Genomic DNA, 12,301 nt, shown 5'->3' on the forward strand with positions numbered 1-12,301 from the left:
ATGTGTGTGTTTTGTTCATGTGGCAGGTGGGCTGTGGCACCAAAAATTGGTGACAAGGGTGGGTTGGATTCCTTTTGGAATCTGCCTCTGTGTCCCAAGCAAAATGAGCTCCTGTGGTTCTGTATCCCCACAATCCAGCCCCAAGGAGGCAGGCCCTGAGGCACCAGACCAACAATGCGTCTGCTGCCACCAGGGGCATTAGTGGGTAGTGACTGTCCTTGCTGCTGAGTTTCCCATAGTGAAAGTATGGGTAGTGGCAGGCCATCAAGGGACTGCCAAACGACAACACAAAGGCATGCAACGGAGGAAATGGCACCACTAGGGGGTATTTGGAATAGACACTACGACAAGCCATGCCAGGAGAAGAGTGCTGTTACACATGACAACTTCCAGACGAAGCCTGAACCTACAATGGCCTGTCCCTAGAGTCCAAAGGGGTACATGTGATTAAGCTATCATGAGCATGCCACCTGCATAGACCTAGTGTAGGAAGGTTGGATCCTTCTAGCATGGTCACCACCACTTTTTGCCTGGTGTCAGTGTGTTTTTGACTAGTCTGACTGGGATCCTGATAATCAGGGCCCCAGTCACTGTGCTTCTCCCCTAAATTTGACCATTGTGACTACTTCTGTACCTCCACAATTGGCTACTGGTGTACCCCTATACGTCTCTAGTATATGGTACCAAGGTACCCAGGGAATAGGTACACTAGGGGGTCTCCCATGGGCTGCTGCATGTATTATGACACCCATGAGAGACCACTCCAACTTAGACGACAGGCCTGCCATTGCAATCTGTGTAAGCTGGTGCTAGCACCACTTAGGACAGATATAAGTTTACCTATATCTGAGATCACTACACGTAAAACCTATGTCACCCCTATGGCAGGCCTTTCAATTCTTAAGGCAGTGTGTGGGTGCCCCTGCATGAGCAGGACACCCCTACAAACCCCAGAGTAGTTTCTCCATGATTTCTAATTGCGGCCAGCCATTTCAATACATATAGTGGCCATCCATCATTCCAGAATGGCCGACTATATATTGGCTGTGCCAAACCTGGGCAAGTTTGATATCAAATATGTTGGAATCATACCCCAACACCATTACCGGTGTTGGAGGTATGGATCCATTGACTGGGAGGCTCTTCCGAAAGCCCCCAGTACTCCCGGTAACAGCCTTTCAGGGTCTGCTAGCAAGCTAGTGCTGTTGCCGACCACAGACACAATTCTGCTCTCCTGCTGCCATATTTCGAGATGGTTACCTGATCTTTACACAGAGAGGGGGATGTCTGTAAATAATGGATCATGGGAGCGGTTAGACCATCATTACAACTTGGGTGATTATTTAAAAAATGTAATGGTTCTAAGAATGTATTAATTATGATTGTATATGGACTATGACTCACACTGGAATGGTGGAAACACTCAGTGAATGGATTATATTCGTATGTATATTGGTAGGGAGTCTTTCTGGGGTGTGTTTTAATGTTTTTTGTAGGAAAAGGTTAACAGGTGAATGGTTAGTGTAGTACAATTTGAATGTATAAAACATCATTGGTGATATGTATGTTTTCAATTTTAGGCCCTGATGAAGTCCGACAAGGACGAAACCCGTTGGCTGGGACGAATGAACCACTTCTGTCAAATTTACATTTTTATTAAAAAAAATGGAATCAGAGCAACTTACAAGACTCCTGAATTACTTTTATTTGTCACATCATGACTACTTGATCTATTGCTGGAGAACAGTTTAACATTCTGTTGATTTTGTAACAGATAATCCTGTATATAATTGAACGCTCCTTTTCATTTGTTATTTCTTGACCTTGTGTTGGGGTAGCCTCTTGGCAATGGGGTCACAAAAGTAGAGCGTTGGAGGAAACAGAATTGGTATTAATTACACATCAATGCGCCGTTTGGAGCCCACATTGGCAGTGTGCTTTTTTCTAGTAATCTTGGGATGGAGTCACTTCCCTGCATCTGCAGGCACAGCAATGAAGCTGAACAGTCTGCTGCGCCTGATGTACCACATAATTCAAAGGATCAGCAACACAGGTGGTGGTTCTGCAACTCCTTCGAGGCCTGGCCCGCCCTCTGTCCAATTTTGAGGCCCATATCCCTCGTTGGAACCACTGGGACCGAACCCCTGTGCACCATGTCGAATTGTTGTTGCCACGGTTTGTTGGCTCTGCAATCAAGAGATCTTCGGGCTACAAGAAACTCCAGCCACCAGCATACCTTCCTGCCAAGATCAGCATCCTCATTGCATCCTCTGAACTATGGGCCTTCAATCTTTGGTGAGCTGCTCGAGGTCCTCTTGCGACTCCTGTGTCTTTGGCCTGTGGGTCCTCTCGAGGTTCTTCTCCTGTTTCAGTGGGCTCCGCTGCTTGCTTGGGACCTGCTCTGACTCTCCTGCTTGTGGTGAGTCCCTAGGACCTTGCTGGTCCCAACGTTGCTCCTTCTTTGCTTTTCACGCCTGTTGCAGCTGCTAAGGCTTGTTGATGCTCCCGCCAGACACTAACCCCCTGGTTCTTGACTTCCGACGTAGGGCAGCTATTGCAGGACCCCTGGCCTTCCTCAGCATCGCCTGATCCACACAGCTGCAGCAACAAGGTCACCATCTTCACTCCTGAACCTTCCGACATCTGTGGGCATTGCTCTTCCGTGCCTCCTGGTCACCGCCGAGTGGCATAGATTCTGTCCCCTCTTCTTGCAGGCTCTCCTCTTTAAGAATCCACTGTTGGATTCCATCAGAATCTTGCACAGTCTTCTCCAGTGGCATCTTTTTTGAGGTACTCCATTGTGGTCTACAGCGGTTTCCAATGCCACTTCGCACCTATGCACCCAGCTTTTCCGGTGTAGGAATCCTGGTTCTTGAGGTATTCATGGGTGTAGTGACAATCTGAACTTCTGTCTTCCACAGGGTTTCTTCACAGTCCACTGGGAAGGGTCCTTTTTCTTCAAAACTGCTGCCTCGATTTTCCCGTTGACTTCTATTGAGTTCGTGGCTGTGTTTCCACTCTGCACACAGCCTCCGTGGGGTTCCTGGGTACTTACCATGTGTGGTTCCTTGAGTCTACAGCTTCTCTGAGCCTTTTGGTCCAAGTCCCGACTTTGGTCGCAGTTCGCATTCCATTTTTTTAGTATAAGGTTTGGTCTCCCTTTGGAGACCACTTTATTTTGTGCTACTTACCTTATTTGCAATTGAAGTATTGTTGTGTATTTGTGTTGATATCTCCGGGTAGGTATATTTTTAAATATACACTGTGTGGTTCTTTTTAATTTAACCTACACTACATGATTATATCTTGTAAAACAAGCCGCTTCTGGATAAGCCTGAAGGCCTCTCTCCACAGCTATCACTTATAGAGCTTTCTGTGGTTGTCTAAGACCACTAAAATCACCATAAGGGTTGCCTGGATTAGTGAAAGGGGCTTCGCTTAGATAAGTGTGCACCATATACTAAGCCACCCTCCTACACATAGCCTGCCAGGATACCAGACTGGCACTGGATTAGCCACCTAACCTGATGTGAACAGGAATAAGAAGGAGAGCAGGAGAACGTCCAATGGTAGAATATCCCAAGGTTCCTGTGAGCACACTAGAGCCTAAATCATGAGTGGTAGCAGGATGATGCCTAGAAGCCCATCGCCCATTGGAGAAAGACCCAAGATCAACTGTCTGTGGCCCAAACCCAAGGGCAGCAACTGTAACAACAGGTTGACTGAATGGCCAACATTCTGGCCATCAAACCTTTTGTGCTTGCTGTGGCCCTGTCAGCACATACACCAAAATGGCGGCTTTGGTTAGAATGTCTGAAGCAGTGTTTTGCTGCTACCACATTGGACAAGAACAAAGAGACCTCTACTGTTACAATTGGTGGTAAAGACATTTACAAGTTATGCCTCAGCCTCCCAAAAACAGGTCTGCCACACACATGTGCAATCCTCGCTACATCGCTTCACAAACAACTTTGAGCACATGGCCAATCCTGAATTTGAGTGGTTCTTGTTTCCCCAAGCCTGACAAGAATCAGAGAAATCGTGGAATGCCCAGGCTCAAACAATTATCAAGTATGTGCACGTTCCAAAGTGAAATGGAAGAAATAAGGGAGCAAATCATCCAAGGCTGTGCATAAGGCCAGTTGAGGGAACAAATACCCCAGGACCCAGGACATTTTGACTTTGGTCCGCTCGAAACAATAATTCAAAGCCAGGGCGTTCCACATGGAGGCAGCCCTACACAAGACAATCAAAGTAGAGCTAGTCAATCAAGACATGCAAGTTAAACCTCCAGAGAAACAATGGATATGTCAAATGGCCTGTTGAGCTGTGGATATTGTGGAAGCACCACACATTACCAAGACGAGTGCCCTGCATGAGGAAAAACGTGTGTATCATGTGGGAGGTGAACTATTTTGCACAGGTTAATTGCGATTCTCATATTAACATGACTAGAGAATCTGGATCTCATTAAAGACTCGGAGGCTGACATTATGCATAAATCTTTAATGCAGACCCCAAGCAGCCGCATCACAATACAAAAGTTTCAATTAGAACACAGGCAACATCAAAGTGCCATGAACCAACAAGAGACAGCCTCTTTTAAATGAGGACAAAGAAGAAGATAAAGTTCATAAAAGGTTTGAGACGTCCAAGAAACCAAACTTCGTAACTTGAGTGGAGAAGGCAGGAAAGGAAGAGATCCACGCAGGATGCACTGATGAATGAGAAGTCGCAAGCACTGTCAAGTTTAGGAATTATCTGAAAAAGATAAGGAAATTAGTCCAAAAAACCCATTAAATATAAATCCAAACATGTCATAAAATATGAATCCAAAAGTACACTAAGGATTGTAAAGATAATACAAAGACTGTAAAGTTTTACAATAAATTGTGCAAGATAACAATACCCATTGGAATGCCACCAGAGGTGGGAGGGAGGGATAATGTCAGCCTCCGAGTCTTTAATGAAATCCAGATTCTCTAGTCATGTTAATATGAGAATCGCAATTTCATTACAAGACCGGAGGCTACATTATGCATAAACCTTTAATGCAGACCCTAAGCAGCCGCATCACAATACAAAGGTTCCAATTAGAACACAGGCAACAGCAAAGTGCCATGAACCAACAAGAGAGAGTGTCTTTTAAATGCGGCTCCCGAGCAGATAAGTTGATATTTTACCCCTCTTCACTTGAATGTATTTATTGTGTTATTTAAACTATTTTTCTACAGGGTGTGCTATAGGTGTGGTGCAACCTCCCACCCCCCTCCCCCGCGCAACACCCCCTCCCTCACTGATCTCCAATTTACGGAGATGTATCCCTTTATGTCCCTTTATTCTCTCTTGTCACAAACTAACCCATGTATTTATTAATGCTCCTCACCCCTTAGTGAGCAAACAAAGCGTGCTCGGGCGTTATCAGGCTTAATTCATTACTGAAACCGGTTCCCCTCTTACGCGGTACACGCGCTGGGGGAAGATTATTCTGTAGTTCTAGCTATGTTCACTGCTTTATTTAAGCGTATTCAGCCATGTTTGGTGCTTTATTTAAGCATATTTTGCCCCAAAATCTTTATGTAAATACCTCGACGCTCGAGCCCTGGTTCTTCTAACCGCGACGCATCATTTGAGGAGTGCACCTTAGCAAGAAAGACGCGACGCTTCCTTGTTGCTAAGGTTCTTTCCTGATTTTTCCCTGACTGCCCGTATGCCGATCACAACGGTGTTTCCATAGTGACCCTGCATTCACCACGGCGCTTAGAGAATTACCGGCAGTTAACTCTTGGCTCTCGCGTTTTTAAAACGCTTTACCTGATTTTGGCTGCATTTTGTCACAGTTTGCTGCATTTTGACACAGTTTGCTCTTCTTCACGTTATACATTGTTTATCCTAAAAAAAAATTTTTTTTCAAAGGGGGCTTATTTATCTACGATATTGACTAGTCTCATTCTGACTCCTCCTTGTTTATTGGCCTAGCATTATGATGTCTAGCAGCGAATCAGATGAGGCTTCTGCCCCTACAGCAAATTTGGGAAATGATTCCTTCAAGAAAATGCTCCATATGGAGGTGAAATCTTGTATGTTGGAAAGTCTCTCTCATTTTATGTCTGCCAAACGTCCGAATCAAGGTACCAGACAACCTCTAGATCATGAGAGTGATTTAGGAGGTAAGAGTCTAAAGAAGAGCAAACACGGTGATGTGAGCATGGAAGGTCTTAGCACCTCCAGAAATCAAGGAGGTCCAAGCACCTCATGGTCTGATGGAGGTCTTGGCACCTTGAAATATATGGGTCTCCTTGGCGGCACGAAAGATACAGGTGTCCTAAGCGACACACAAGAAGGAAATGCTCATCACAGCAATGGAAATGATGACTCAGATGATTCTGAGTTTATTGACGAATATGTCCTCGACCTCAACGACGATAATCAGGATTTCAGGGATTCGTTTGAGGATGCTCCATCTTCCTCAAAGGACGTGATCCTTAACCCACTAGGCAAGGAAATGCTCTCACCCCAGAACCTTAAGCATCCGCGGAGTTCAGAATGGACTCCACAGGATCACGTTGCTAAATTTGTAAGGAAATGGATTAGAAACCCTTTGGAAAGGGAAACGCGCAACGTCTTGAGAGCAGAATGCTCTAGACCGAGCATTGGGGATAAGTCTTGCTACACCCCAAACCTGAACACTGACTTAATTAAGTTCCTTTTTAAACTAGGGCGCGACCCTAGGAAAGGGGTGGAAAAGTCTTTCAAAGGGTGCCAGGATTGTCACCGTGACGTCCTTGGTCCCCTCACTAGAATCCTTGATTCGGCCATAGAGAGCCATATGGAGGGCACTCACCTTGATACAGAGATGATAAGAGGATGGAGCCAAAGAGCGATTATCCTTTTGGGGAACGCCAATGCTAGTATTAACGCCGAGAGGCGTATAGTGGTCCTTACTCGCATCAACCCCAAACTCAGCGATCTCACTGATAAGGAACCCTCCAGGAACCAAAAGGGCCTCCTGTTTGGCGAAGACCTAATAAAGTCATTAGGAAAATATGTTTCGACATTTACTGCCCTCGACAGAGCGCAACAAAACATGCACAGGTGTTCAATACCGGAAATAACCTTTTTGTAAGGGCCGGAAGAAGAGGCCAACCTTCCGGCCGGTTCTCCCAGAGGGACAATTATAGAGGACCCGGAACTGGCAGAGGCTACCAACAATACAAAAACCCGCAGTTCTACCCTCAAAGGGGTAGGGGACAATGTAGCAGGGGATTCAGATCGCTTGGATCAAACAGTCAGAGCAATTCCTTAGGTGAGTGTTCCCCTTCTACCTCCCTGTTCTTCCCCCTTAAAAGTGGGCGGCAGGCTAAAATACTTCCTAAAAAATTGGGAATCCATTACTCAAGACAGTTGGGTACTAAACACTGTGAAAGGCTTCACAATAGACTTCGATAACGAACCTATCCAGAACTCTCTCCCAAAGGGTATTCCCCTGTCCCCGGAACAACAGGGTATAATAGAAGAGGAAATCTCTTCTATGATTCAAAAGGGCGCAATTTTAGAGGTGCCTATGGAGCTCCTAGGATTCGTGAGCAACCTTTTTTTGGTCGAAAAGAAAGACAAGGGTTGGAGGCCGGTTATAAACCTTCGGCAGCTCAACAGATTCATTTCTTACAGACACTTCAAAATGGAAGGAATTCACCTTCTCAGGGGCCTGCTCCTAGAAGGAGACTGGCTGGTCAAACTAGACCTCAAGGATGCTTATTTTACCATTCACATGGCGAACGTTCATCAACGCTTCCTCCAGTTTCTCTGGAAGGGTCGCTTGTACCAGTTTCAGGCACTTCCTTTTGGTCTCTCTTCCGCACCCTGGTGCTTCACCAAGGTCATGAGAGCTGTTGTCTCTTACCTAAGGTCAAGGGGCATTCGTCTAATCATCTATCTGGACGATATTCTCATTATGGCGCAAGACAAATCTCATTTAATCCGAGACCTGGACTTTACAATGAAACTCATAGAGAGCCTGGGTTTCATCATAAAGAAGGAGAAATCATGCCTAATCCCCTCAAAATCCATAGAATTTCTAGGCTTCACGTTCGACACAACCCGTTGGATATTGTGGAAGCACCACACATTACCAAGACGAGTGCCCTGCATGAGGAAAAACGTGTGTATCATGTGGGAGGTGAACTATTTTGCACAGGTTAATCACTCTACCCATAACACAAGACAATCAAAAGTCAAAGCTGAGAACCTCGTTGCCAGTCTACCGAGGAAAGAGGTAGAAGGAGACCTGGATAGCGATGAGGTGGAAGGCTTAGTGCACAGGTTTTTGTTGTGGATCAATCTCAATCTAACACATGGTCCCTTCCAAAATGTCAAGTTATAGTAGAAGAGAGGCGGGCGACTGCTATCATAAACACGGGCCCCCATTAACATAATGGACCAAGAAACATACGAAACAGTTGATGTGCTATCTACTCTGAAACTGGCAAACATTAGGGTCTACACCGACAGGCAGACCCAACTGCGGCCCCAGGCCAATACATTCGCAACCAACAGTTCCCACAAACAGGACACTATCCACGCTAAGGTATATGTTACAAAAAGTACGTTTGGAATGTTGCTGAGGATTTGTGGACTTTTCACTGCAGGACAAACACTTAGTCACTTTTGATGCCAGTGTTTGCCCCCACAGGAAATGCCTTTTTCATTCTTTCTTACGGAGGTGTGACACCCCGTAGCCCTGCTCCCCTCCCCACCCTACCCACTGACATTTCACCACCTCAAACTTCAGTGCCATTTAAATGGCCACTGCAGTGCAAGTGGTGAAATGTCAGTAAGCTATAAAAGCATGGCAAAAAGTCCCCATACCACTACTGAGTTGCCGAACGGCGGAGAGACAGTAGCTGGTACAATTTGCTTTCAGAATAGTTACAGCCGAATTAGAGAATCTGTTGGGGAAATAATATGGCCTGTTTCAAGGAATACACAGTTTGAAGAGGAAGATCATCAGACTGCATATTTATCACTCAGTACAACCTATTGCCCTATGGCACCGAAGAGTAGCCTTCCACCTGAGGCTGAAGATAAAGGCAGAGTTGAAGAAAATTGAAGAAGCCGCCATTATTGAGACGGTAGAGGGCCTATCCCCCGGGTATCACCGATTGTATCAACCTGCAAGCCAAAGCAACTAGGGGAATTCTAGATGTGTGCCGACATGCATGGAGCACCTCTCACACCAAATAGCGCAGGCCTGTGAGATCACATGGTCTGCTTCGGGCCACGCAGCTTCACCGCTACCAGCTGGGATTCCCCAGCTTCCAGATTTGCACCTGCCACCAGCAAAGTGTCCCAGCGAGGCGGGAGTAGACCTCGACACATTTGCAAGGCTTAAGCAGGCATTCTTAGCCAGTAATGCTCCACCGGGTGCCCCCTGCTCCTGAAGATGAGGACCATAGTGACCCGGATGATGATGCGGGCCTCTCTCGGCCCTGACTCCCTTCCTTCCCGGCCATCCACTCACCGCTACTGATAACCAAAGGCTATGCTCTGATATGTTGGACCTTGATGAGATTCTTCACCCGAGGTCTTCCGAATGGGCTCCGTCGGAAAAAAATCGCATAGTACATGGCGGGCCGCACCCGGAAGCCCCTGGAGACGGATTCCCAGAATTGCCTTAGGGCTGAATGTCCCCACCCATCCCTAGAAGGCAAGGTGGCACTGACACCCGACATAGACCCAAAGATGTCAATCTTCCTGCAAAAATTCATTAAGGACCCGAAAAAAGGGATAGACAGGTCATTGCAGGCATGCCAGAACAAGCTGCTGGATACCCTGTGCCCATTAACAAAAATCCTGGATATGGCAGAAGAGGCCAAGACATTGGGCGCCCTCATTTCCCCTGATACCCTCTTGGCCTGGGCACAGTGCACCGTTGTAGTCTTGGGAAACGCGAATTGTGCGTTTTCCAACGAGAGACGTCGGTCACTGCTCATCAAGGTGGACCCCAAACTCGGGTACTTGGCTGACTCTGAAGCGGGCACTATCGCGCAGGTGGTCTTTTTAGGGAACCTTTTTAACAAGGATTTGGGGAGGTTCATAAATACCTTCACCTCCTTGGACAAAGCACAATCCTCCATTAATGAAATCTTCCACTCCAGGGTTTTCCGCGGGGCCGGTCGAGATAGGGGGCACTCAGCCGGCCAGCCCAATAGCCAATGCAACCCAGAGGGCAAGGCTCCCATCAAGGCTAGTACCAAGACCAGGCCAGATTCGTGAATTTCGACCCCACCAGAGGAAGACGAGGCCGAGGAAGAGGAGCCAGAGGTGCAGGGGCCTCTAGCAATGCCGATGAGTGTTTTCCCTTTTTCCCTCGTAAAGGTAGGGGGCCAGCTGGTGAATGTTTTCCAGGCTTAGACTTCCATCACTGGAGATGCTTGGGTTCTTCAGACAATTCAAGGTTTCCAGGTGGAGTTCTAAGGTACTGCCACTCAAGCCGAACCCCCCAACCCATCCGCTTTTCAGCATCAGAGTCGGCTCTAGTGGACAAGGAGGCAAAGTCCTTCCTGGGTAAAGGTACTGTCACTCCAACTGTTCCACACCCCAGAGGGTTTATCAGCAATCTCTTCCGAGTAGACTAAGCAGGCAGAGGTCAGGGCCCGGTCATCAACCTGTTCAAATTCAACGAGTGGCGTGTCTATCGCCACTTCAAAATGGAAGGGATCCACTTGCTATGAGAAATCGTCAGACCTTGGGACTGGATGGTGCGTCTGGACATCAAGGACACCTACCTCTCAATCCTCATCTTTCCCTCCACAGGAGGTTCCTACAATTTTTCTGGGGGGGGGGTGAGACTTACGAGTTCCCCACCCTGCCTTTCAGCCTATCCTCTGCACTGTGGTGCTTCACGAAGGTCCTCATGCCAGTGGTGGAACACCTGAGGTCATAGGGGATGAGACTCATCATCTGCTGCAACAACCTCCTGATAATGGCCCAGTGCCCCAACAGGCTTGCTTCAGCAACTCCGGATGGCGGTCAATCTCCTGCAGAACCTGGGATTCGTAATCAATTAGTCCAAATCCCTTCTAGTTCCCTTTCAGAGGGTGATTTTTCTGGGTTTCTTGATCAACTCCGTCGAGACTTCTCTCAGCCTCTCTTCCCGGAAGGTGACAAAAATGTGTCACCAATTGTGTTGGATGCTCACAAGACCTTGAATCTCTCTGAGACAGGTAGCACGCCTGGTGGGCCTCCTGTCCTCCACCATCCAGGCTAACTTTCCAGGGCCTCTTCATTACCGCGCCCTCCAGTGCTTGAAGGCCGCCCACCTGCACAAGTGGTTCTCGTACTCTCAGCAGGTGACACTCTCCATGGAGGCCAGAGAGGAGATCAACTGGTGGCTAACCAACATGGAGGCATGGAATGATCAGTAACATTTGGTTCAATTCCAGATATCGTCATAGAGTCCGACAGCAGCAAGTTAGGCTGGGGCGCAAGATGTAATGTTTTCACTACAGGAGGTGTGTGGTCTCTCGAACAACGTTTACATATCAACTGCTTGGAGCTCCTTGCGGGTTCCTTTGTGATCCAATGTTAGACCAAAGATATGATCCAATCTTGTGTTCTCATCAAGATGGACAAAATGGCAGCAATGCGGTACATCAACCACCTAGGGGGCACTCGCTCAAAGGCTCTCTATGACCTCGCCTCCAACTTCTGGCAATATTGCCTGGATCGTCAGATCTCGGTTACAGCGGAATACCTTCCGGGTCAGGACAATCAAGTAGCAGACTTTCAGTCCCGCACGTTCCGGGATGTGAGTCTGTGGAAACTTCATGCAGGGGAATAGGAGGCTGGCTTAGTATATGGTGCACACTTATGTAAGTGGGCACCCTGCCCTAAAACAGGCAACCCTTATGGTTCTTAGACAACCTTAGAAAGCTCTCTAAATGCTAACTGTGAAGAGCAGCCTTCATGCTTAGTTCTGAAGTTGTGTAAAGCAGCTTGTTTTACCAGAACGTTATCTTATTGGCATAGATTAAATGAAAAAGAACCACAGAGTGTATTTATAAAAATAGTTATTTATTATAAGGCACTCACTAACACATACAAATATCTCCAACCCGGAGATATACACAATGCACACATTACTTTGCAAATAGAACAGGTAAGTAGCACAAATACCCGGTCGCCAGGGGGAACCAAACCATATACTGAACTAGTGGTATTCGACCCACTACTCAAGTCAAGACTGTACCAGAAGATGTAGAAGTGCTGGGGCCCCAAGGAACCACCTGAGGTAAGTAAC

Source organism: Lissotriton helveticus, chromosome 11 (genome assembly GCF_964261635.1).
Source record: "Lissotriton helveticus chromosome 11, aLisHel1.1, whole genome shotgun sequence".
NCBI lineage: Eukaryota > Metazoa > Chordata > Amphibia > Caudata > Salamandridae > Lissotriton > Lissotriton helveticus.